Here is a 6,000-nt window from a genome sequence, read left to right as displayed (position 1 = left end):
AGGATGTGTAAAATTGTTTACATTGTCTGTGGTTCCAAACATGTTCTACATTAATGTTTGATATGATCATCTTGCTAGCATACATGGACTACTTTTGGTGTGACCTAAGTTTGCCATAGTGGAGGTTCCAAAATGTGGGCTAATTCAAATCCCCAGTATAAATTTGTCTTAATTTAAAGCAGTGCACCCAAGGATTGTTTTTATAATGATTTTCAAGTAACAATTTACATAGCACAAATGGCTAACCATGTTAACAAGCATGCTATGATGGGGGCTTTTTCAAAAGTAAGGACACCATTATCTGTGGCTCCTGAACTAAAGCAAGAGCTGTGCAGTAATTATGTTGGCCATATTAAGATGTAATTCCCAAGTTGTCTGGAAGAAGATGTAATTACTGTCAGGGCTGGCTGGCCTGTTTGGGAGAAATCTGAGCTGATGTAAGGAGTTGACTGGCACAGCACAAACTTGTGCTGGATATTCTGTTGAGAAGCACAAGGGCTGTTATTGGTGGTGGGTTGGTTTTTGCACACAAGCACACCAGGAAATCATGCGTCATGCCCTTATAAATGAGTCACAACATGCTTATTTCTGGTGAACACGTGTTGCAATTCTACATTACTCCGTAGCCTCATATGTATGTCAGCCACCAGGAATAAATGTCCAGAGATAATGAAATGTATTAGATTATGTGCAAGAGCTCATGTGCTGGTGTGACACAGGCAACCAGAAGTAATGTTATACCCAGAGAGATAGTGGTGATCAGAGCAGTACTTCTGCTAAAGGCTTGAATTCAGAAACTCATGGACTGAAATTGGAATGTTGTCTAGTTATTTGGGGTAGGTACGGGGGACAAAAGGGGTGTAAATGGTAGTTGCAGACTCTGGATGCCAATCATTATTCTTAATAGTATTTATATACCGCTTTTCAACAAAAAGTTCACAAAGCAGTTTACAAACAAAATCAAATAACTAAATGGCTCCCTGTCCCAAAAGGGCTCACAATCTAAAAAGATGCCAAACAATCCCAGCAGATAGCCAGTAGGAAAGACACTGTGCTAGGGTGAAAAGGGATAGTTACTCATCAGCTGCTAAATATAAGAGGAGTGCCACCTGAAAAAGTACCTCTTGCCCAGTTAGCAGGGGTAGACCTTTACTATTGAATCCTTTTTATTTTAACCATTCATACCCATCTTGGAAAATATAATTTTCCCAAAGTGGCTTACAAAGATAAGCATAAATAAAATATGCAATTGTCAATTTTAAAAACTAGAAGTTAAAACAGATCAGCATTAAGTAAGAGCACAATTCTGAGATTGTGCTGGGCCAGCACAAGTCCCTTGCACCAGCCCAGGAGGGTTGCAAACATACTGTAAAGCACATTTGTGCCTCCTCTGAAGTCAGCCAGGCTGGTGCACAGAAGTGTGCTGATCCACAAAGGCCCGATCCAGCCTCTGCGGCAACAGAATAGGGTATATCTGCGCCAGCTGAGCTCGTCTGGCATGGGGGTCTGGGGTGTGGGTGGGGAGGAGACATTTTGGGGTGGGAGGAGGGCAGTTGGTGGGCAGGCCCATGGGCAGGAAACAGGAGAGCAGGGGGTGGGGCCAGGATCTGGTACTTGTACCAGATCCCGACTCCATTCCTGGCAGCCCAATACAGCTCTGGGCTGCTCAGATCTGCACCACCTTTTGAGATGGCGCAGATCCGAGTAGCCCCATTGCTGAGGCATCAGGTTGCAGGCAGCATTTCCCACTGTACATGTGGGAAGTGGGGCATGGGGTTTGAGGGAGCATCATGTTGGGATGGAACTTGCCAGTATACTTTCATGCCTTCCCCCATGCATATTGGTCTACCTAAATGTATAACATCTGAAGAGAGCTACGGACATACTCGTGTTTGATAGTTTACACTGAGCTTCTCTTTTTTAAAAAAAATAACTTGGTTTGGCCAAGTCTAGTTCTGAATGAAGCTAATGGGAGTTTGCCCATCACTAAGAATGGCAAATCCATTGTAAACAAGGTCGATTTTCTGAGTAATCAGGAAGGCGCATGGCCTGCTGGCTGAACATACAAAAATTGCTGCCTGAGCTGTAACCAGTGTCCATTGAATCATGTGCTGACATCTGCATGATGAAGAGAATTAATCAAAGCAAATTGCTACTCAGGCTGCAGTGTGAATTCAGTGAAAAGGGAAACTGCTGGAAGGGAAGTATATTTAAACAGGACTTGTGTTGGATGGAAAAGTGAAATTAGACACAAAACCACAGCCAGCTCTTTTTTCTGCCAGTACATGTGCGCATCTGATGCTGGAAGGTGGCCTGCCTCTTTAGTGAGCTGTAGGCCTCTTGCACCACCCATTTCTCTCCTGCTCTGTTTCTTCTGCAGAGAATCAAGAGATCCCAGAACTGTTGACTCTATTGACCCAAAAGTAATTATTCACAATTCTTGCATCTGATTGGCTGCTAAAACATTTTTCTTTATCCTTTCTGGTGTGTGTTTCAACAGACCACCTGCCTTCCATGGAAATGTTAGGTTTAGAATGTGGTTGTAAACCTAACAAGAAACAAGTACAAGAAAATACTAAAAGCCATCCTACTTTTGCTTAGTTTGACACTCTAAAGTCAACACAATTTGATTAACCATTTGAGCACGCCCTACAATGTCATAGTGAGTCAGCCATCCAAGCGTCCTATCATTTGATTGCCATTGGCCCATCTATTTGGATATCACAGGCTGTTATGTTATAAGTCAAATCACTCTTGAGCTAGAAATATAATTAGACCAGTGACATAGCTGGGGCTTCCCCCCCCCCCGTCACACCCCAGATGCCATTCCCTCATCTGGCTGCCCCAAAAGTAATTGCGGTGATGTGATGATGTCACCACAATTACTTCCAGTCGTAAATCGCTGCTGGCTGAGTGACGCTGTGGGCAACCACCTGGAGCGTCATTCATCTGACAGTGGCTATGAGGGTCAGAGCTCCGCCCAGCACAGCCACTGTTGGAGTGGCTGGCTGAACGACACTCTGGGTAGCCACCCAGCGTTTTGCTCAGCTCACAGTGACTGCAAGGGGTAGAGCTCTGTCCTGCACAGCTGCTGGCAGAGCAGCTGGCTGAGCGACCCTCTTGGCATCTGCCAAGAGCGTCACTCAGCCGGCAGAGTCTGCAAGTGGACAGCACTCTATTGCCACCCCCATGAGGAGCCACCTGTGTACCATGTGGTACTGGTGACCTCCCCCTCCCCCCAATACACCACTGCTTCAGTTCTCTTTACATTAAAACCAATGCCATGGTGGGCAGATCCAGACTGGAACCCTAGTGTACAGGAGGGCATATTCAACCCCTTTTTCTTGAACTTGATTCTCAGTGAAAATCACCCCCCCCCCATGAACACCAACTGCTGCTAGTCTCAAAAAGACATCAATTTTTGAAAATAAAATAACTCTGCATCATAATAATAACTTATTCTTTACTTTTGTATATTGTATACTTTTAGTTCTGTTCTGGCATGATCTCACTCCATGCAATAGTGAAGAAGCCTAGGCTGAGGTGGATCCCACTTGCCCTTGACATTTCTTTCCACTCACTGAGCAGCAGCAAGGCTTGGGTAGTCATCAAGGCCAGCATTAGGGTAAACACTAGTCTTGGGTGAATTTTCAGAGCATTCAGAGCATCTTATCAACTGCCGTTGATCTTTCTCTAGTCTTGCAGCTCCTCCTTACTTCATCTCTGACTGACTTTGTTTCCTCTGACTGTACTTGTTCCCTCAACAACCTGCTCACAACTCTTGTTACTAGCTGCCCTCTATGGAACTGTCTTGTTTCTCCTCAGGATCAAGTCCAGTAAACTGCAGGCCCACCACCCTGCAATAACAGTCACATTGCTATCAGGTGCCCAGTGCAGGAGACCCCAGTTCTCAATTCATTTCTGAGCCCAGTCAAAAATGTTGGATATCTCCTTTAAAGTCCAATATAGCCTGGGTCCAGGGTACTTAAAGGACCATGTCCTCCTTTATGAGGCTGTCTGCTTACTAAGACCGTTGCTGAGGGCTCTGGTTTGCGTTCTGCTGCCACCCGAAGTGTGGCAGGCTGCAGCGCATGATAAGGCCTTCTCCATTGTGGCAACTAGATTATGGAACTCTCTTCCCTGAGATGTTGGCACCAGATTGCCAGTGTTGGAACCAGATTGGTGAGGCAAAGTCCTGCGCTGAGTTCTCCCTTGTGTCCTCCACCTCCTTCCTCATGGCCCATTGGTACTAAGAACTGAGCCTGCCTACCCATCCATGCAGGAGCTAAAAGTGCCCGCCCATCCATGCATCAGTGGGGGGTGGGGGTGGGGGTGGGGGGTAGCGGAATGCTTTTCATCCTCAGTCTGCTGCAAACTCCCTCCAACTGCTGCCTCCTCCCTCCCTCAATCGAAGAATGATTTGCTTCGTGCCATAGTGGGAGTGAAGTAGTTTCTGCTTTGTGTTCACTTGAATGAGAATGAAATCATCCCCATACTTCCATGCCCTTGAGTGCTTTAAGAGTTGGGGGGCTGAGTGCAGGGGTGGCAGACACAAGCTGGCATCATGCAGCATTTCAGGTCACACCACCCCGATAGTGAGGGTGCAAGCACAGGCCTGGCTAGATGACCCTGAGATGTGCGTTGGCCCTTGACCAATATCCAGCTTGGTTGACTTCTGACACCACCGCTGTATGGCTCCCACACTGCAGATTTCTTTGCAATGTGGGAGTCATGACCTCTCTATTTCATCAGCTGTTTGGCCTGAACCGGTTGCTAAGAATCACCTAGCCGTGTTGATAGGGTATGTATTTTTATTACTGCTGCCACTGTTGCCCATTTTATTGTTATGGTCTATTATTATTCTTTTCTTTTTCTTTGGAGTATTATGCTTTAATTCTAAGCTGTTTTGATGGCCATTGTTGGGTGGAAAAGCAGCCCATAAATGCCAATAATAAATAAGAACAGGGCATGTCTTTCCATCTGTGGAAAGGCTGAGATTTCCTCAAATTGGATCTAGAAAGACTATGTACCTTTTGTCTGTATTTATATGAATGGTTTTCAGTAGGACTGATGTTAGGGGTCAGCTTTGTTGGGACACTGCCAAGAGCCCAGGGACCTGTGAAGGACCCACTTCCGATCCTTAAGACCTCCAATGTGTCCAAAGCTTTTGTGTGGTGGTGATGATGATGCAATGACTCTTTGGGGGCCCACCCAAGTAGAAAGGGGCCCCTTGGGGGACAGTTTGCCAAGGGCCCCCTGAAAATTGGAGGAAGCCCAGATTTCCAGCGAATATCTCAGTATAACACTTGTTAATGAAACTTCTATTTGTTCATAGTCTGCTGCTTTTGTGCATTGTTTCTTTACTGTCTACTTCTATGCTTTTATATGGACAGGTGGAGTATACATTTCAAAATAGCAGGGTTGGGAACTCAACTCGAATGACTTGGACTCAAATCGCAAAAATGCATGTTTTTTTTCTGACTCTTGGTGTCATGAGTCACACGTGTGGAAGACTCAGAAAAACACTAGAGTCAGGGCCCCCCTGATGATATTTGCACCCATGCATGTAGACTTGAGTCTATCTGTGTCTGGGTGTGCTTGCTTACTGTTTTCATGGCCTGAAAAACTTCATGGCGAATCATTCAGACTGGGCAGTAGGGAAGTTCCAGCCAGGAGGCAGGAGAGGATGTAATGTTTTGCATGGAGCTGGAGGGTGGACAGGAGTGAGCTCTTTTGCCCATCTCTGATAGGAAGGAAGGAACCAATGATCATTGGACAAAGGATGGGTGTTTTGATATTTTCTTTGGCTGAGGTAGGGCAGAAGGAGGAGCCGAAGGGGTTTTTTTGCCTTACGATGGGCTGGAGACAATCAGGGAGGGGAAGGGAAGCGAGAGAAAGCCCTTTTGCCCTTTCTGATAGGAAGGAAGGAACCAATTATCCTTGGACTCAGGATGGGAGGTCTGATATTTTCTTTTGCTGAGGGAAGGCAGGAGGAGGAGC

The sequence above is a fragment of the Tiliqua scincoides genome, chromosome 3, assembly GCF_035046505.1.
Source record: "Tiliqua scincoides isolate rTilSci1 chromosome 3, rTilSci1.hap2, whole genome shotgun sequence".
Lineage (NCBI taxonomy): Eukaryota > Metazoa > Chordata > Lepidosauria > Squamata > Scincidae > Tiliqua > Tiliqua scincoides.
The sequence above is the reverse complement of the archived record's forward strand: the minus strand, read 5'-3'. Positions refer to the sequence as shown.